At 47.8% G+C, this 21,414-nt stretch overlaps 1 protein-coding gene across 2 annotated transcripts in view; it reads right to left on the bottom strand.

Annotated features, from left to right (window-relative positions):
* ZBTB7C (zinc finger and BTB domain containing 7C) overlaps nucleotides 1-10,297 on the bottom strand; it is a 299,969-nt gene extending 289,672 nt beyond the window's left edge. For both annotated transcript variants that reach the window (XM_054032726.1, XM_054032725.1), the window contains exon 1: nucleotides 10,085-10,297. The gene's annotated coding sequence lies outside the window, so the exon portion shown is untranslated. The remainder of the gene's footprint in view (nucleotides 1-10,084) is intronic.
* Nucleotides 10,298-21,414: the final 11,117 nt, after the last annotated feature.

The raw sequence follows: 21,414 nt of genomic DNA, 5'->3' as shown, positions 1-21,414 counted from the left end.
ACATCCCTGAGCGGCACAGTTAAGCCGAATTAAGTCCCATGTAGCCTGCACTCAGTCGACAGAAGAATTCTTCCGTCAAACTAGATACCGCCTCTCGGTGAGGTGGATTACTTACAGCAACGGGAGAAACCCGCCCCCTCTCCCCCACTGGTGCAGGCATATCTAGCCTGATGCACTGCAGCTGTATCATTTTAAGTGTAGACAAGTCCTAAGAGGGAAAGAATGGTCTTATGGTAAAAACACAGTCTGTGCTCTCATGTAGTCTGGGCTCCATTCCTACCTCTTCCACAGCCTCCCTGAATTGCCTGGGGCAAGTCACTTTGACTAAGATTTTCAAAAACAGGAGCCAGAAGTTAGGCTCCTACATCCGTATTTTGGCATCTAAACATACGTGGCCTGATTTTCCAAAGTGATCAGCACTCATCTGCTTCCATTGATTTCAGTACTTTTGAAACTCAGGCCACTTGTATTTAGGTGCCTAAATATGGATTGAGGCACCAAGTGTTGAAAAACTTAGTGCCTGAGCCTAAGTGAGGTGTTGAGGACACTGGGCGCCTCACAGAAACAAACTCTTTTAACACCATTGTACCCGAGTCTTCTCAATCTGTAAAATGGCTCTAATAGTGCCTGAAAGAGTCATGACAAGGTTTTATTAATGCAGTATTGCTAAACTCAAACATTCAAAAATCATGAAATTGGCTTAAAGAAAACAACAAAATTTAATAGCATAGGTTAGGTTCTTTCCACCTTCTGTTGTTTATACCTTTGAGATACACTGGGATCACATTTTCAAGATTTTCTCTACAGCCACGAGGGCTACAAACTTTAGTTTTTTAAATGAAAGCTGAAATTCTCATATTTCCGTGACTTCAGGAGTTGGGGCCTCAAGAAAACCATCAAATGTTACAAGACTCAGGATAAATCAGGAGATCTGGCACCACAGCTAACGCTTGCAAAACACTTTGAGATTCTCAGCTAGGAAGCACTGTAGAAGTACAAAGCATTGAAATACACCGTGTTGTCCAAAAGCATGCTCAATTCCCATTGCCTTCAGTGGGAGTGGCATGCACGGAAAGAATGCAGGCTAAGGCCTATTCTTTATTTGGTTAGGAGAGTTAGTATGATTTAATTTAAAACAAATCAATGAAAAAACAAACAATGCATTATATCAGCGTGTGGCAGGGCCTGCTCGCTCCTGCCTCTGCTCAAGTTCACAAACAGCTCAGTGACCTTTTTGCTGGTAAAACACCCTGTGCAGTTTATTTACAATATTGGTTTCCACCACGCTTGTACATTATTAAGCCTTACACCTACAGTCCTCGGGAGTCCTCCGCTCCTGAAGCAAGCAGGGAAGAGCAATCTCTCAATTTCCTCCCATCCCATTTCCTTCCTGTGCCTTTTGTATCATCCCCTAAATGTCTAATTAGCCTCTTTAGTTCTCCTCAGCCTACCAGTTAGGCACAGCTCCTCTTAATTAGGTCTGCTCTGGAGTAATTAATTCAAGCTGCAGTGACCAGAGTGCTGGTTCGGGTACTTTTGCCCAGCACTCTGTCACAGAATGACAGGTGACAGCCCATAATCCTGTAACTTCCCTATTCTAATGAGTAGAGGGTTTTCCTCCTTTCCATTACCCTGAAATTAACATAGGCTATTGCTCTTTATGTGTAAGGTAAGACCCTTAGGGTACATCTACACTGCCAAAACAAAAACAGAAAAAACCCAACCAAACCTGTGGGAGCGAGTCTCAGGGCCTGGGTCTAGAGACCGAGGCTCACGCTACGCTGCTACAAATAGCAGTGTAGAGATTCCCTCTCTGTCTAGAGCTCAGGATCTGAGACCCACCCTGCTTGCCAGGCTTCAGAGACCGTGTTCCAGCCTGAGCAGGAACCTCTATACTGCTATTTTTAGCACAGTAGCACAAACCCTGTGAGCCCAAGTCTGCAGACCCAGGCTCTGAGACTCGCTGCTACGTGGGTGGGGGGGGGGGGGTGTTGTTTTTTGCAGTGTAAACGTACCCTTAGGACATGATCCAACACCTACCCAAGGCAACAGATATCCTTCCACTGATTTCAATGGGTCTTGGATCTGGCCCTTAAAGAGCTTTTTTGTCTTCCTGGATACTTTTTAAAACCAATAACCATAATATTTTGCATGTATGTAGCATGGCATATCTGATCATCCCAAATATTTTGCTAAGACTAATTAAGGCTCACAGCACCCATGTGAGGTGTGCTAGTAAGAAGAACTGTCCATTTTACTGCAATAAAGTATTAATTATTATTATTATTGTATTACCCTAGCACCTAGGAGCCCCAGTCACAGACCAGGATCCAGTTGTGCTAGGCACTGTACAAACATAGAATAAAACAATGATAAAAGGTACTTGTAGTTGAATACACCTGTTCTGTCACTAAATGTCTGTTCCAGTGAACCTCATCTAAATGACAGGTGATGGAGAATGGCAGCACTGCAAATGTGAGTAAAGTCTGGCAGTAAACGGAGACAAAATTTTCAAACTTAGGTGCTTAACTTTAGGCTTCTAAAGCCATGTGTAGGCCCCTAAATATAAATGACCTGATCTTCAAAGGTGTGAGCACCCACAGTTCTCACTGAGTCCCTTAGGAGCTAAGTGCCTATGAAAAGAAAAGAAATCAGGCCACTTTCATGTAGAAGCCTGAATCTGGATTTAGCTGTCTAACTGTAAGCACCCATGTTTGCAAATGTGGGCGTTGAACTTTTAAAAGTAGCTGAAAGGGATATTTATGTTCCTCGGCCTCGTTTCTAAAATCCTCAGTTTCACTTTGTCTTCAAAAGTTCCTTTGTCAGCAGATTTTGACCAAGAAATGTGAAATCTCTGGTTTATTCTAACTTGGGGTAAGAAACTTTGTTTCCAGCAAGCAACTGAAGAGTGGGCAGTAAACCCAGTACCGGTGAGCAATAAGTCCTTGGAGAATTCATTCTGCCTTTTCCTTATAATAGGATCAGAATTCCATGACCACTTAAGGAAGTTAGGTACCCAACTCCCATTCGAAGTCAATGGACTTGTGCATCTGACTCCTGTAGACACTTACAAAAATCTCATCCTGCTTTTATTTATATATATACATAGAGAGAGAGAGAGATGCAATGTTCAAAAGTGATTTAGGTGCCCAACTCCCATTGTCCTGTGCTCCTTAGTCACTTAGGTACTTTCAAAAACCCCTTTCTGACCTCTCCCCATACTGATTACAGGCCCAAACCTGCAAACACACACATGCCTTTATTCACCAGAGTAAAGTTACTCACCCATTTGTGTAATCAGGTGTTATGGCTGTGGAAATAACAGTCCTAAAAACGTGATGATAAAAAACTCTACACCTCCAGCATCTTTACTTTTATTTCTTCTTGTTTGTAAAAAGTGCAGTAACATTATTAGGAGATTTACCTACCACAGAGATAAGAGACAGTCACTCTGATTAAGCCATCAGCACACTTTTCATTAGTTTTCCAGACAGCCTGGCTAGGCAAGCCCCATTCTTGCTTTATGCCTTTGCAATTTTTAGTAACAGAGTGTGATTCAGATTCCAAGGTCAGAAGGGGCCAGTGTGATCATCTAGTCTGACCTCCTGCATAACACAAGCCAGAGACCTCCCCCAAAACAATTCCTGTTTGAACTAGACCAGACCTTTTCGAATCTTGATTTTAAAATTGCCAGTGACCGAGAATCCATCACAGCCCTTGTTAAATTGTTCCAATGGTTAATTACCCTCATTGTTAAACACTTATGCCTTAATCCCAGTCTGGATGTATTCTATAAAAATTACAGATTGTAGGGGCATGTGACTATCGGCAGTGAAATAGTCCCCAGATTTTATACTGTGTGCATTCCTCCATTCTGAAGGAGGAATTTCTCACACAGGGCCCAATCCTACAAGCCGTAGCCTTGTGAAAAACACACATTTCCCCAAACAGTCCCATTGAAGGCAGTGGCAGACCACTCCTATGAGTAAGGGTTACTCCCAGCTGTAAGCGAGGTTTGCACAATTGGGGCCACATTCTCCTTAAGCCACCTCTGCTTTAAGTGGCACCAGGAGCCAAGCTGGCCTCCAGTTCACAAGTCACTGCATAATTAAGGCCGCCTTTGCTCTACCTCATGTAGTCCTGCACGTGGCTCAGCCAGATCAGAGTTATCAGCCCCTTGTGCTCACAGCCAGGTGCTAATAAAGTGACAGGAATGGACAGTCGTTCTGTAGAGATCGCAAACCGAGGCCCGAATCCTGAGAAGCACTGAGAACTCTCCCCTCCTGCCAACGTCAGAGGGAGTTAAGGGTGCTGAGCATGATCAGGTCCTAACATTGAACATCAGTTCCAAACAGCCCACAATTCCAAGGGGATAGCGTGGGAGCAACTATCTTCACAGTAGCACCACTCTCCTACAGGATGACTAAGCAAAACAGCACATCCACTACCCACTGGAAGGGGCAGCATTTTCCCCAGCTGCAGGTTAGGCCTGAAACCAGTGCCGCTATCCAAGTGGGGAGAGCAAATCCCTCTTGCAGTTCCAGCTGCTTTGAAAGAATGGCTGCATCAATCACCTCCAGGGTGGATTTTCTTGCTCCCGCTATGGGAGAGCGGGTGTGGGCAGGAAGGCATTTCAGGGTGGAGGTATTCCATACCTCCCCCCAGCAGAAGAATAGGAGCCCTGAAAACAGTGGGGTGCAGGAGCCAGTTCAGGTGGCAGATCAAGGAAACTGTGAAGCACTGACATAACTGTAGCAGTGAGAGCTAGGAACCCAACACACACTTTATACTACTGGGGAAACTGAGGCAGTAAGCAGCAATGACTTGGCCAAGGCCACACAGAAGTTAGTCTTCATGATTTCTAATCCCCACTCTGGCACTGACCCTCGGGATTGCAATCTCCCCACCTCAGAAATCATGAGACTTGAAAAAAATACATGTTGGGCTCTTTTTATTTGTCTTCTGAGCCTTTGGGGGGCACTCAGGTCACATTTGCAAGCTTTTCTGTGGCTAGACACTCATTTTTAAAAAAAATAAAAGCTGAGATTCTGATGTGCTCACCTGACTCCAGGAGTGGGGGCTTCAAATAGAAAATCAACTATATCACAAGATTCAATACAATCACAACAGTTGGCAACACTGGACCTTGATAATCCCAGCTGAGAAGGGACACTAATATATACCTACCTCTCAGGGGGTGTTTGTATGGATTAACTAGTGAATGTGCAAGGTTTTGAACATGCAAAGCACTATCTAAGTGCTAAGTATTATAACAGGTGCAGGCATAAATAGCCGAAACCTGCCATTTGGAAAGAATCACATCTGAGGAGATCCATCCAGCTAATCCATCTTTTTACTGAGCTACAGTACCACACCATAATGGCCAACCCTGAGGGATTCCCTTGAGGAAAATGCCACTGTTACTAAAATAGCAAGTTCATTCCTACCAGAAACTCTGTCTCTGCATGAGCAGCGAGAGACATAACAAATAATAGACCACTAAAGTCAACGTTCACCTATTTTCATTTTAAAACAATACATAGAACCATGCTCCACATTCGAGGGCCTCGGAAGAGGAGAATAGAAACGGGGACTTCGCAGACATTGATTCTCTTCTTTATGTTTTCCTAAAGAATAGCCTTCTAAAGCTGCCTTGACAGCTATGGAGCTGCTATGCGGAGGAGGGGGCATTGTCTGAGTGTTGCCGAGATGCGGAACACAAATCTGAGCTTAGACTCTGCCCTTTCGTGTTGATTAAAAAAGAAAGTTATGTTGCTAATAAAAGGCCAGATTGTACCATCAATTTTTAAGCTTTAATGATTTCAGTGGGGAGTTTGACTTAAAAAAAAATCAATGGCATAGTATGGCCTGCAATATTTAGATTTAAAAAACAACAACCACATCTTAAGGCTTAATAATAAAGTCAAAGATAATGACTAATATTTCTCAGTATACAGCAGGTTAAAGTAAGGGGAATTGGGCAGGGGAGGGAAGGGAGCACAGCTGCCCCTCCTTTGCTAAAAGCAGAGGGAGCTACTTCAGGCTTGTGTAAGCAGTGCTTCCTCCCAGCTCCCCAACCCCCGTGACTGATGCCCTGAGAGCTCCCCCTCCTGTTCCAATCTACTTTAACCACTGCTTGTACATCCTGGTAATTGCTAACACTAACAGACCTGTCAAAGGCAAGGTCCCTCTGTCATCAGCACTGAAAACTGCCCACCAAGTTCCCCTCCCCTTTCCATGATAAAGTAGAGCAATGCATTCGCTGCGCAGCAGGAGTCCACTCCAGTCTTTTCCCCTTCTCAGCCAACCCTTTCCACTTTTTAGTAGTACTGGTATTTTAGTGTAGTGCCCAAAGATTCCATTCAGAGCCCCATGGTGCTAGGTGCTGTACATATACGTAGTACCCAAGCTAAGGAGTGAAATCCTGGCCTCACTGAAGTCAGTAGCAAAGCTCCCATTGACTGCAGTGGAGCCAGGATTTCACCCACCGTCTCTGCCCCCAAGAATTTACCATGCAAGTCCACAATCCAGCCATCAGATCTATGCAGGAGGGCCCTGACACACATGCTGAGCTCCACTGACCATTCCACACACATGGATCCAATTACAGGACAAGAGCCAACTAATAAGTTTGTATGCAGGTCCTGCCATTTAATGAGCCACAGCTGTATCCCCGCCCATTACTTAATCCCTCACAGCCTGGTCCACGTTCCATTAGACATTATGGGTAAACATAGGTGTGGACATTGGCTCAACAGAACCTCCCCTACTTCCCCAGGAGCTCCAAGGACAGTCCGTTGTAGAAGATGCTCTGGAAGCAAGGGGTCATTGGATCTATGCAGAGCTGAGGGGGGCCACTGCATTTGTACATGCACAGAGCAGTAGCAGGCACTGGCTTGGCCTATGAGCTTAAAGGGAGAAAAGAATACAGTGGAGTCCAGCTGCTCCTCTACCCCTTTTTGCTCCAGCCTATCCCCGCCTTACCCATTTGGCTGAAGCCCCACAAGCTCCCACAGACAAGCCTTACCCTTACACAGGGGGGAATAGTCTGCAGCTTTCGCTCCCTCCCTCTGCCTCCCCACTGAGACCCATGGCTTCAGCCTCTCCTCCACGCCCACAACCAGAAGGAAGCGTTTGGCCTGCAGTGAATTTGAAAAGCTAGTACACAAAACAGGGTTCCGATCCTGTTCCCATTGAAGTCAAAGGAAGTCCTGCAGTGGGTTTCAATGGGAGAAGGATTGGGCCCCCTCCATTGTAAAGAGAGTTTGTGAAATTAGTGCTGAGAGGATGAGCAAAGGAGATGTGATAGATAATTCATGGCAGCAATCTGCTGCAGCAGAGATACCTCCCCATAAACACAAAATTGGAGGGCATAAAATAGGAAGACAGTGTCATTTACAAGTACTAAAAGAACATGTTGTAAGTTACAGGATGCTCTATAGCAGGCTATATTAACTGATAAAGACGTTCTCATTCAACGTTATATTTGCTTGAGTGTAAGAGCTATTAAATTAAGTAGTGGTACCAGCAGCTTCGCCGGGATTGTCGTCTCAATAAACACAGCAAATCGGGCCATCAAGGGGAGGAGGAATCATAGATGTTAAAGCCATTATGATCATCTAATCTGACCTCTTGCAGGAATCACTGGGTGAAATTCCATAGCTTGTGTTATGCATCTAGCGGCTAGCCCATAAATTCTGACTGAACTAGAGTGTATCTTTCTGAAAGACTCCCAGTCTTGATTTAAAGATTCCAAGAAACAGAGAATACACCACATCCCTTGGCAACCCGTTCCAATGGTTAGTTATCTGCACTGTTAAAAATGTGTACCTTCTACCTAGTCAGCTTCAATCTAGTCTTTGGCTTGCTTACTTGCTGCCTGAATCTCAGGGAGAATACTCAAGAATACTGCAAGGTGTAACAAATTTTCAGCTAGCTGGGAGATGGACAACATAACTTAAGAGTTCTCTGCCTTCTCAGCTATCTGTGATTCAAGATCTGCAATGTAGGTTGTTGTAAAGTAGCAGAGAATCTTCAGGTGAGAATAATGCTTCCTGTTGTTTTTCTTAAGTGTTGGATTATTATTATTCTTTTATCTTTTTATGCTGTTAGCATAAGCAACATAAGCTAAAGCCACAATAGCCCTGGGAAAGGGTAGTCCCATCTTTCTTCATCTGCAAGCTTCTAAACTATTGCAAAAAGGAATCCAGAAAGGTGTCCAAATCCTTGAATTTAACATCTGTGCCAACAATAAACAAATCCACAAATCTGACACATTCCTTAATCCCTGCTGGAATACTGAAACAGCAAGACTTCCTTCTAAAGGGCTTTGCTTGGGAGTAAGGTTTTGCACAGTTACTAGTAAAGTCTAGGGTCCCGTTCACTCCCCCCCCCCCGACCCCCTGCCGATACAATGTTCTGTGCCAGAAGGTCTCAAGGCTGCTCTCATCACTGACTCAGCAGTCCTTAACCTCCATGTGCAATGACTGCAAGTTCAGGCCCAAACAAAATAAGAATTTACAGACTTCAATGGTCTCCTACAGTGCCCAAGGAGGATTTCCATTTGATGATGTTTCTTTACCCCATTTGATTATAGACAAGAGGGAAATGCAATTTCAGTTATATCTACTTACACAGGTCCCTCAGCAGAATATCCTGAGTGCCTCACAAATATTAATAGATTTATCCTTGCAGCATGCCCAAGAGGTAAGGAAATATTATTAAACCCATTTTCAGAGAAGGAACTGAGGCACAGAAAATGAAGCAAGTCCAAGGTCACACAGGAAGAGCTGGGAGCTAAATCCAAGTCTCCTGAGTCACATTCAGTGCCTTAACCACAAGCCCAGCCTTTCCCTCCTGGATACAAATCTAGTCAGAGACTGTTCCATTTGTTGTAAGTACAAAAGCACGTTGCATTAGCAGAGTTTTGATGGATTTCTTTTCACCATTTACATCAAGTTATGGAGCAAATCAGTGAAAGGATATACTTATCTTTCCATTTAATTCCTAATTGTGGCGTGAACATTGTGGATGCTTAAAGGTACAGTAAGCCTTGGGGTCAAATCTGTCTGAAAATTTAGATTTTCCAAAAACAAGAATTTACAGAAGCTAAGAACACCAGAAATGTTTTCATTCTTTTTTAAAGACATCATTATAAATAGGGTTTAAACACACACACACTCCCTGCCCAATGTTTGCTACCAAAACATACAGCATTGCACTACAACATAAGACCCTAAAAGTAAAGCTGCCTACAAAAAATTAACATCCATTTAGATGTTAATATTGATGATGTTATTAACAACATAGGTAAGGAGCTTTGGGGTTTGGATTTAGTATGTGATTTTTAAGCCAAGAGAGAGTTGTTAAAGCAATTTCTTAGTTCTTTACTTTTTCTCCTTCATGTCACCAAACCACTCTACATCTTTTGCCCATCTAGAAGTCTGCCCCCAAAACAATTAAGGATAAAATTCTAACTGCTGCTGTCAAATGTAACAAGTTGGCAATTCTTACAGCCTGTTGGGTGCCTTGGACCACAGAGACGTGCTGAAAGCTTTGTCCTCTCACTACTTCAGCGCTAGCACCCCTCATCCCCACCTTTCCACTAGCCATCCCAAGGAGCTGCTGTTACACTGCCCAGCTGCAGGCAGCTCCATGGCTCCGGCACAGTCTCTGTAAATAAATAAACTCCAACAGGGCAGGACAGGAAATCGCCTCCAAATGCCAGGCAGACTTATGGAAACTATGGTTTCCACGCAAACTACAGCAAAACTTCCCAAGGAAACCACCTGTCTGATCGCTCTGCAAATGCTTCCCCCCAACCACCCCCCTGCATCTCCCCGGCAGACACAACCCTTCCCTGCTTGCAGCTGCAAGATCCTGCCTCCCAGCCATCTCCCGTTCCTCTCGCCCACTAATGCCAGCCCAGAGCCCTCCCCCAGGGACCTGAAAGAATCGCTCGAGCCCTCCTCCCGCAAGCCTGGCAGCATCCCTCTGGCGGGCAGCGGAGCCGGACCCGAGGCTGGGACAGAGCCGCGGGCAGGTGGCTCGGGGAACGCGTGCGGAGTGCCGCCGGGGCACAAACCTGGGTGGTGGATGAAGGCGCCTCCGCCCGCTGCCCAGCTGCGGGCGCAGCGCCCCCGCCTCACTCGGCGCACAGCTGCCGCGGCTGTCAGTGTCTCCTGGAGGCGGCACCGGCTCAGCTGTCAGCGTCTCCCCGCCGCGCAGCCGGCACCAGCTGCGGCTCTGGCCGGGCTGGCAGCAGCTGCCGCTGCCGCTGCTGCACCGCGGGGCTCGAGCCCTGCCGCGCTCGCTCCGCTGGCGGCTGGCCGCGTCTCCCGGAGGTGGTGGCTGCACAGGGCTGTGGGACTGGAATGTGCAAAGGGCCCGGATGTCTGTAGCCTGCTCCCTCCCCTCCCCTCTTCCTCCCCCCCGTTCACACATGCACTCGGCGTGTCGCCTCGGCACACTCTTCCCTCTATGGCTTGAGACGCAAACTCTTGCTGGGAGAGACGGGGCAGGGGGCGAGACCCTGCGGAGGCTCCCTCCCTTCCCGCCCCGGCTCCTGTGCCTGTCCTGCCCCCCACCCCCAGGCTTGCCGGAGTGGGGCACACACAGGGGATGGAGGCGGGGGTGCAGCGCTGCCTACCTAGGGCAAGTCCATGCCCAGGGGGTTGGGGATGCTGCTGGCTGGGGGCTGTGCTGGGTCGCTGGCACTCCCGGCAGCTGGTGGGCGCTCTCCCCGCGGAGAAGGCAGAGTTTGCCCAGTGCTGCCTTTTGGGTTTGGGGGAGCACGGGCCAGCCCGCGCGAGCCCCGCGCTCAAGGTAGCCAACACACAGGGGAGTCCCTGAGCGCCCACAGGTTTCCCTGCGGCTGGGTGGGTGGGAACAAGGGAATCTCCTGAAATCGCTGCGTAGAAAGGAGGGTCCCTTTGAGTCACTGCACGCCAGGCAGGGGTTCCCTTAATTCTTGGCGTGGCGGGAGGCGCTCCCCGGGAGGCGCGGCTCGCAGGGTTCCCCTTCGTCAGTGCAGGCGGGGGTCCTGTGCATTGCTTGGGGGGGGGGGGGGGCTCTCCCAGGGACCTGCACAGCTAATTGCTAACAGCGAGGGGGGGTCACTGCCCAGCGGGAGGCCCCGTTAGCGCGCTGCCCACTGATTCATGGCAGGCGGCCGGATCCCTTGCTGCGCTGATTCAGACTTGCCGCTGCCCCCGGCCCGCCTGCAAAAGCCCGCGGGAGACCTGGCCTGGGACGCGCTGCCTGCCACGTGGGAGCGGGGAGAGCTGGTCAAGCCACATCCCCCCCCTCCCCCCCCAGCCGGACTTGACAGGTCCACGCGACCAGAGAAACCCAGGCCGACTGACGCGGGAAGGAGCCAATCAGGGGCCGAGGGCGCGGGCCGAGCGTGGGAGAAAGCGAAGGCGGAGCCCCGATGAATGAGTGGCGCGAGGCTGGGGGAGGCTCCCCGTGGGGCCAGCGGCGGGAGCGCGTGCTACGGGCCGCGTCTCTCCCGTCTGCTGCAAATCAGCCCCTCACCTCCCGCTTGCAGCCGGGGCGGCCTGAGCTGACCCAGCCCGAGGAGGGCATCCCGGGGGGGCCACACGTTTCAGGCTGGAGCCTTCACTTCGAGCACAAGCTCCTTGTCCTGACCTTCGCAGCTTAGCCGGCTTCTGTCTCTCCTTGCTGCTGCGGCAAGGTTGACTCCCGCCTTCCCTCTACCAGCCGGGATTGCTGCTTCTCCCCCGGGGAGCACCGTTGTGCGTTTGCTGGCGGGACTCCCAGTCAAAACCTGTAAAGCCAGCGCGTTATTCTCCTTCAAATCCCTTTGCCACCGTGCACAGGAAATGGGACTCTGGGACTGGATGTGCAGGTGGTAAAGTGGTGATTGGCTGCAGCTGACTAGCTAAGAATTGGATCTGTAAGTTCTCTGTGCAAGAACATCCTATTCATTCTCTTCTGGCCATCCCCTCCTCTCCCACTTGTTTCTCTCATCCTCCTGTTGTCTATTCTTTCAGCCTGTTAAGTTCTTTGAGGCGGGGACTGTCATTTACTCCGTTTGTACAGCGCCTAGCACAATGAGGCTCTGACTTGCTGGTGACTTCCAGGGGTTACCGCAATGTAAGTGTTAAATAATAAAAAAATAAACCCTGCAATCTTCGCTCCGGGAGTGCTCGAGAAAAAGCCAGTGGGAATTTTGCCTGAGCACAGCATGGCGGCAGGAGACTGTGCCAGAAGTAAGCTCACTGAATAGAGGGTGAGGAAGGGAGGCAGCGAGAACAGAAGTGGATACATAAAAAAAAGTTGAGAGGAAAGGGCCCAGGAATGAAAATTATATTCATGCAGCCACGGTGAGAGGGATGCTGCTAGTCCTGGGGGCAGACTTACCCCTCATACTCCACAATGGGCGGCGCCTAGGGCAGGGATGGGTTAAGGTGGCAATACATGGCTGTGTTTTAGTTTAGGCATCTAGACACATTGGACTGGAAGGGGCCTTGTGAGTTATTGCATTCAGTTCCCTGCTATCGTTGGCAACCCTCCTGTAATCCCGATTCCCACACATAAACTTATCAAGCTGTCTCTTAAAACTCCTTAGCTTGTTTGTCCCCATGCCTCCTAAGGGAAGGCTGTTCCAGAAGGTATTGCCCCCCTCCCCCAATCAGCGGGGGCACAGAACTCCTCTGGGGCCAGGGCAGGGGGAGCGAGCTCCTCCAGCCCTAGGGCTGCGGGGGGAAAGGGGGGAGATGACAGCTCCTCTAGCTGCTGGGGCTGTGTGAGGAGGGAGGGATAGGAAGCTCCACAAGTGCCAGGGCTGGGGCAGGGGGAGGCAGCCTTTCCGGACTGGGGGAGGCAGCTGCTCCGGCTGGGGGGGGCACAAAAAGTGCCCCTCCAAAAGCGGCCACATTTTTTATTCCTGTGTACACCCCTGCCTCTGATAGTTAGAAACCTACTAATTTCCCGCCTGAATTTCTTCATGGCCGGTTTATACCCATTTGTCCTTGTGCCAGTATTGTTCTTTAGTGTAAATCGCTCTCCCCCCCCCCGCCCCCAGGTCATCCCCCAATATATTTGATCATATGATCACCTTCTGCCCAGTTAAACGGCAGACTGACACAATTTCTCTCAGGGTTTCCTGGGTCTCTTGGTCAAACTGCTGCAAACACAGACAAAAACAGCTCCAGCCCATTTCCATTCCCAGTACAGCCAGCTCTGCTGATTTGCACAGTGGCTAATGAGCTGTGCAGAGTTTACTTGGGAAATCGCCCTCCCTCTAGAGTAAACCTGAAGGATGGACAAACTGCTCTGTGGAGCAGTTCCCGTAAAGAAGCCCTCATACATGGAGACGATGAAATACCCCAGGTCCCTGCTGTCAGAGGGAATCACTGTTCTATAGCTTCATCACCTTTCTGTGAGACGGTGACCCTCAGGGATGCTCCTCAGTTAGCGCTAGGCGTGTAGATCCAGATATGCAAAGTTGTGCACCTGGGAAATAGACATTATCCAGGGCAGTATCCCCTGCTGACCATATGGATTTTTTACGGGAAATCTCATTGGGAGTTAGGGATGTTTGAACAGCATGAATTCCCACTGAGTTTCTTTTGCAACAGCTGCTGCTGCTCCCTGGTGTGTGGATGCTACCTGGTACCCGGATTCTTGATTGTGCTGACAAAGGAGGTGTGGGGAGCTAGAATAGCTACATGGAGAAAAAGACCCTCCATGGGAGTGGGATGTGTCCTTTTCCATGGATCTTAAGATCAGGAGGCTACACTCCCTGCAACCTCTGCAGATGCTAATGCCACCCCTGAAGCCACAATGAGGTAACTCTTGCAGAATTTCCTGGGCTGCTCTTCAACCTCCTGCGGGTACATCAAGAGAGAGTAAGATTTGGCTCTCAGAAAGTAGATAACTACAATAAATCCTGTTTATTCTTTAAAATGAGACGAGTGATAAGTCTCCACAGCTCCTTCCCTTGTTGAATCAGGTTACTTCAAGTCCTCATTTGTCTCTGCTGCAAAAGGAAGAAAAAGTGAGCATCTGACAGCAGTTTGTTTATTTTTCATGTGACGTTGACCCAAATCACAATCAGAAAGTAACCTACATTGCGCTTCATCTGGTAACCCTGAATGTCATCAATTTCCTCCCTTCCGCTCTCTTCCCCTCCAGTCCCCCAGCTTTCAGAGAGCAATAAGCATATGACGAGTCATACCAGAGTGCTCCGAACTTTAATAGTAAGCAGGTGCCGCATACTCCATCCTTCACATCAGTAATTTGCTTTTGTTTTTTTTTATTCACACCTAAATCTAAATCCAAATCCAGGACATTTCCAGGATATCTTCTAACACTGTTGGGCCAGGAAACAAACTCCCCTCATATTTTACAGGACACTTAGTATCAAACCACTGGGTTTTTTTGGTATGTTGTTCTCAAATGTATCTTTTGTGTGTGAACAGCACCTACCACAATAGGGCCCTGATCCTGTTTTGGTGTTACTTCAGTACTGATAACCTTGCTAATCTAATCATCCAAACTAGGGGTCTGATCCTGAATGCTGTACCTAGACAAAACTCCCACTGATTTAAATAGAAATCTTGCATAACTAAGTGTAGGATTGGACCATAGGACTGAAACATTGGGGTTCCCATTAGAAAGAACTGGCGAGCCAAATCCTGCTGGCGCAGAAGAGTGCTTCCACTGCAGAAAGTTGGGGCAGGCTTTGTGGACACCACCAAGGAGCCACAAAGCCTGTGTGTCATGAAGATCTGTTCTGCTTTTGCCCCCCGCGCCTCAAGGGTTTGGAGGCAGGGCTAGTGGATCAACAGCTGTGAGGTTCCACCAGCCAATTTCCCCCGTGGAGAGGGAGTGCACCAGCTACAGAAGCTGGAATACTAGTTGTAGTGTTGCTCCCCTGCAGCCTTCCTGGGGAAGTTTCCTTCCGGCCCTCATGGAGAAGTCTAGCTAGCAACCCAGCCCTTAACCTGCTCGCTAGCTACCGCATTCGGCCCTGATTATTTTCAAAATAACAAGCCGATGTAAAACACACCCCTGTGTTTGAGAGCCAGAATGTGCTGCTGCTCCCTGATCTCAGGATACATGTCCTGCCTCCTAAACCCATCAGCAGCCTATTGGCTCCATCAGCATTCTAGAGTCTTAGAGAGCACAAGCCATACCAGGCGTGCTAACTAACTGGTGCATACCTTCACCTCGTGACCACTTGGTAGGCACAAAGGATAATACACTGCCAGGGAGGCAGTCATAGGCAAAGCACATTGATAGGGGTAGAAAGTGTCACTGCAGAGAGGAAATCATGCAACAACAAAACTCCACCAGGGACAGGAAAATGATCCCAACCCTCCCTTCAGTTTGATGGAATTTTAACAAGGGGTTCATAGGAAATCCCCAAAGCCCCTGCCAGAGCATCCTTGCCTTTGTAGTTTGTATCACCAAACATAGCTCAAGCCCAGGGATGGGGTTTTCAAAACACTGCTTTGAGTCTTTCTTTTTTGACTCAGCAAACATGAGCCTTATCGTATCCCCTAGGTCCATGCACAAAGGGAGCCTTCCTTCTCATGCCTCCACACAGAATGGGAGGGCGCTGGCCTCTGCAGCAGTGCTCCCCTGTGCCTCCAGCACCTATGGAGATCCAAGGTTCCACGTGTAGTGGGGATGGGTAGTGAGTGGTTCAGGGGAGAAGTGAGTAGGCTGGAAGGAAGGGAGGCCCATCCTCCCCTTGCCAGTTCAGTTATTTTCCCCATGGAAAACGGTCTGCAGTCTCTATTGGTACTGGGTACTGTTCCAGCTGCTAGCTGGGAAAGCACTAACAATGCAGCTCCAAAGTGAGATAATTCTCTATTCTAAGCAGTCCAAATGTCTCTTTTGGGTGGATCCACTTGTGAATTTTTTTCTCCTGCCCAGCCATACGTAAACTGGACTTGGAGCTGAACCAAAACCTAGATCTGATACTTGAGAGATGGACTGACAGATAAATAGCTCCATGTCTTCTCTCTGATATATATTTTGGTGGATAATAGGGCTTGTGTCTCTTGTGTATTAAGCTGGGAACAGAATACTCAGCCCAACCTGCAGAGGTTGACTTAGAACTGCCCTGTGTTTCAACTGTTAGGATTTTTGAGAAAGTGTATTACATGTATCTTCAAAGTAAGTCCTTACTCCTTTGACAGTTTCATTTTCTTATCTAGAGGTCTGGCTATCTCAAGTATTTCTAAGGCACTTACCCACATGGTATCTAAGCACCAATTTTGTCCACATTCAGAAGCAGAAAAAAAGAAAAAAGTTTGCATGACATAAATCTGGTCTATGATGTAAATTGTAGAACAGGATGATTAGACAAAGGGCCAGACTATAACTGGCATTTGTTTATAAGATGATTGGGAGTGGAGGAAGAAAGGTTGCAACATCTTTATGCTGATAATCCAATACAAATATGTATTTCGAAAGAAAATTGGTGGATGATGTTTTCCTAGTGCAAAACATGCCCTGCATTTTCAATCTTTAATTTCAGATCATAAAAATCACAATGAGAGAGAGTCAGAAACCATGGTGGGGATGGTTGGGCTTAACGGTCAGAGCCAGAATCAGGAGTCCAGAGCAGGGATGGAACAAGGCCAGAGTGACAGCAAGGCTGGAGCAGGACTAGGAACAGGGCTGGAGCAAGAGCAAGGCTGGAGTAGATTTAGGCTCGGGGAGTCTGTTGCCACTATCAGGTAGGGGAGAGTTCCAAGCCCGGAAGTGACAGGGAGCAGACTGAGCTGCTGTTTCACCTGTGAAACTTATATACCTGCCCTGAGAGTCACCAGACCAGTTCCTGGCTTGTGGATTGGCTGGAGCCTAGCACCGAAATGACTCATCAGTGAATATGTGGCTTAATCAGACTCTAGTTCAGGGATGACTCAACACCTTCAGAGAGAGCACGCAGTGGGTTCCTCATTCTATGACAGCTATCTTGATGTAACTCCCAGCACCGCTCTTAACTCCCAGAAGAAAGTCTCAGTGAGCTAGATGGGCATAGCTTCATTGATTTCATTTACACCATCGGAGGAGCTGGTCCTAGCCATTTGAAGGGACAGTGGAGAATCATAACGTTGCCCTTTAATTTGCATAACTATATCCACTACAGACACAAATCACTGCTGTCTGCCATTCAAAACATGGGTTAGCAGTGAACATGCAGAATGGAATAGAAGATATGGAAGTTTTGGAAGAATCATCGACCAGTGGAAGAGAGATCAACATGGTTAGAATCAAGGACATCATTATAGTAACATATGCAAGCCACCTAACATCATGGGGCCTGATCCCATCTTACCTTTCCTTCCTCATCCGGCCATCTACATAGGCGACTATAACTGTCATCATGAAAACTGGGGATACTGCTCGAACGACACAGCTGGGGAACAGATCACAGAATGGGCCTTCCTCGAAGAACTCCACCTGCTCTGTGATCTGAAGCAATCTGGATCTTTTTGGTCTGTGAGGTGGAAAATGGATCACAGACCTGTGTTTTATGACCCGTAACAGCTCAGGTATCCCACTGGCCACAACAAGAACCATCCCAAGTCACTTCCCGCATAGCCAACATGGTCCAATTATCCTCCAGATCGGCCTGGAAGTGCTTCTTCTGCAGTCGGTGTCAAAGCCACATTGGAATTTCTGCAAGGCTGATCAGGCCGCCTTCATTTCAGAAACAAAACATCAGATCCCATGGCTCAAACCAATTTTACAAACATCCTAAAATCGACTGCAAAGAAGTACATCCCGCGCAGTTACCGCAAGGCTTTCCCCTCCTGCTGGACAAAAGAATCTGAGCCCCTCCTGATGGAAATGAAAGGAGCAGCGACTCACATAAAGCCATTGTGCTGCTTGAGTCCTTGAATTTGGCGTACCTGGAAAGGTGGAAAGAGACCATTGAAAGTCTTGATTTCACCCATTCGAGCCACAAGAGATGGACTCTTTTGCAGCAACTTGGAGGAGCCCGGCCAGTAATGTGTCGCCAAGTAAAGGTAACCGCAAATGCTCTCACCTCTCATCTTCTTTCTAACAGCAAGATGCTGACAGACAAGATTACATGCCACGAGATCCGGTGGGAATTCTGCAGAAACCTTCACCAATGCCCAGAGGAATCTCCATTCTCCTTTCCATACTCTGTCAAGGAGATCAGCATTGTACTGTCGGAAACCAAAAGCCGGAAAGCTGCAGAGGTTGATGGCATTCCTCTAGAGTTTCTCAAGAACCTGGGGAGATAGGGGCAGGAATGACTGGCGGCGGTTTTCACCGCTGTGCATAGAACTGGAGAAGTGCCAATGAGCTGGCGACAGGTAACAGTGGTTGCCCTACTGAAGCCTGGGAAACTCCCAGAAGGATGCAGCCAACTACTGCCCCATTTCTCTCCTTTTAACCACCAGTAAGCTCATGGAATGGGTGCTGCTCCGCCGTCTGTCTGACATCGAAGACATCCTCCCCACGGAGCAGGCAGGATTTCGCCCAAAGAGGAACTGCTGTGACCAAGTTGCTTCACGCACCGGCCACATTGAGGCAGGATTCCAACTTAAATTGCAGACAGGGATCTCCCTTGTTGATTTGTCCTCAGCATATGACACCGCCTGGAGACAGGCCCTTCTCCTCAAGATCTCCCATGTCATTCACTGCCAGCAAACTATCCGCCTCTTGGCAGCGATGACCAGGGACTGCCACTTTAAGGTACACCTTAATGGCCAGAACAGTAGGTCAAGAACTCTTAACTCGGGCATTCCTCAGGGCTCTGTCCTGGCCCTGATACTTTTTTATCAATACTCCGCAGATATACCAGTGACGGAGTCAAGGAAATTGATGTATGCAGATGACATTGCCCTAGCTGTTCAGCACACAATCCTCCATACCATCACCTGCACCCTAACCCAAGACCTTAGCACAATGGCTGATTATCTCCAATGCTGGAAATGTAGGCCTAATTTTAAAAATAAAACACATGGTCACTACTTTCCATCTGAACAATAAGATATCTAATACCAAACTCAATATGCAGTTCTGCGGTGAGAGCATCAGCCATGAGGCTGGCCCAAAGTATCTTGGCGTTACACTGGACCGGAGTTTGATCTTTCGACAACACTTCGAGAACACCCGCGATAATGTCATGTCTCGTGACACTTATCAGAAAATTGGCCAGAACATCACAGGACTCCAGTCCACAGACCTTATGAACCACAACAATTGCCTTGGTATATTCTTCAGCTAAATGCTGTGCCCCCGTGTGGTCTCCCAGCAGTCATATCACTCCTTGATACTCACCTCAATAGCACCATGCGTACAGCGTCAGGGACGCTCAGATCAACTCCAGTTGACTGGCTCCCAATCCTATCGCACATCCAGCCTCCACAGGGTTAGAAGAGCTGCCCGGTCATCTCACTTTCTCAACCATGTCAATGCAAACACGAGGATCCCATTGCACGATGACCTGCAGAACCCGTCACAGACAAGATTAAAATCCCACAGCACTGTATGGAACTGCACAAGACCCTTACACCCAACTCAATGACTGCTCAAAACAAACAGCACGTCATTGACCCTGCCGAGGAACTACCGGGTTTTGATTTATGTTGGAAAAACTGGTGCAGATTGAATCGCATCAGGGCATCTCATGGGAGATGTGGACAAACCCTCTTTAAATGGAAAATGAGGTGAACACCTGTATACAACTGTGGTCACCAGGCACAAACGATGGAGCACATCATATCTTAGTGTCCCCTTCATTATTTTGCCAGGGGCCTGAAGGACATTCACCAGCTCACTGCTGTGACAATGCGCTGGCTATCAAATCTAGATATAAATTTGTAATCGTTGCTACCGACCCAAGCCATACAAAAGAAGAAGACTCCTGAATTTGCATGGCTATATCCACGACAGTCATAGATCACTGTTTCTGAAATGTCTGCCTTTTTAAATATGGTATGCTGCCAGTTTGAATACTCACAGTTGAAGTGTGGGATTCTGCCAAGAAATCTAATGGTCCTTCCCTTTCCATTATAACATTATTTGCTTTACTCAAAGAACTCAGTAATTGATTTTGGTCTGGAGCTGACAGTTCAACAAGGAGCGAAACTGATTTTTATTTATTTGTTTATGTATTTATTGGTAAATCATGGAGAACTCTCCATGGATAACTTATATTCTTCTCTCCCTTACACGGGTTTTAACACTGATGTCAGTGGAATTACACCTGATTTACAGTAGTGCAAGTGAGGTCAGAATCAGGCCCTCAAGGAGGAGGGGTGGACACTTAACTATTTGAAGATTAGCAGGGAGGGGAAAAGCACAGAGGAAGGATGGCCTTGTGGTTAAAGCACTGGACTGTGACTTAGAAGATGTGGTTTCAGTTCACGGGTTTGCCACAGACTCTGCCTGTGACTTTGAACAAGTCACTTAAACTCTCTGTGTCTCAAATCTTCATCTGTACCATGGGGTAATAATCCTCCCTTTGTCTGTAAACTTTGAGGGGCAGGATTTAGCACCGGGGTCCCTAATTTCAGGTGGCACATTAATATAAATAATTATAATGACAGGGTGTCCGTAGACAGGATGAGGGAACCGGGAAAATCAGGGGCAAAATCCTGGCCCTATTGAAGCCAATGACAAAACTCCCTTGACTTCAGTGGGGCCAAGTATCTGTTCAGAGCTTTCTTCAGATAGATGCCATGTGGCACATATGCTAATGGGTGCAATATAAGCACCTAAACATAAGAGAATGGACAGGATCTCAGTTCAGAAACTGCTCAAAAGAGGGAGTGAGGGGGCTGCATCTGTGAGACCAATCCTGTACACCAGTTGATCGCAATGAGAGCATGAATGGGCCCAGAGTTACTTAAGAAGCTTATTTCATGATAGCAGCTGATGGCAAATATGAGTGTTTTGCCTATGAATAGCGCCAGTGGGGTTGCATTGGTGTAACTGAGAGCACAATTTGACTCTGGATGCTCAACTTAAGATCTCAAAATGATTGACCAGATGGCTCATTTTCATTTGTATGCCATGGGGTTTTGTGAACCTAGCAGAAAAATAACTTATTTTTTGACATTTTGTTTGTCCTCAGAGCCTAGCGCTTTCTGTGACTCTGGCATTTGCATGAACCATGTTGCTTTAGGCACAAAAACCTCCCTGGCTTTAACTCCAGCATGAGCCAAATGCTCGGAGCCATGGGCCACGTCCTTCCCCAGCTCTCCCGTAGAGTTGGTTTCCTTGCCAAGTGACGTCCTGCTTACACTAGCACCAAAAGAACCAGGAGAAAACAGTGATTTGGGGCTTGTGGAAAGAAAGCACAGGTTTTGAGTCCAACTGACCTGGAAAGTGTACCATCTATAGTATTGAAATGAGAGGTTGTTTGTAGAGGAGGTTTACCTACAATTAAAA

The sequence above is a fragment of the Malaclemys terrapin genome, chromosome 6, assembly GCF_027887155.1.
Source record: "Malaclemys terrapin pileata isolate rMalTer1 chromosome 6, rMalTer1.hap1, whole genome shotgun sequence".
NCBI lineage: Eukaryota > Metazoa > Chordata > Testudines > Emydidae > Malaclemys > Malaclemys terrapin.
Note: the sequence above shows the minus strand (reverse complement) of the source record. Positions and strands in the feature narration are given on the sequence as shown.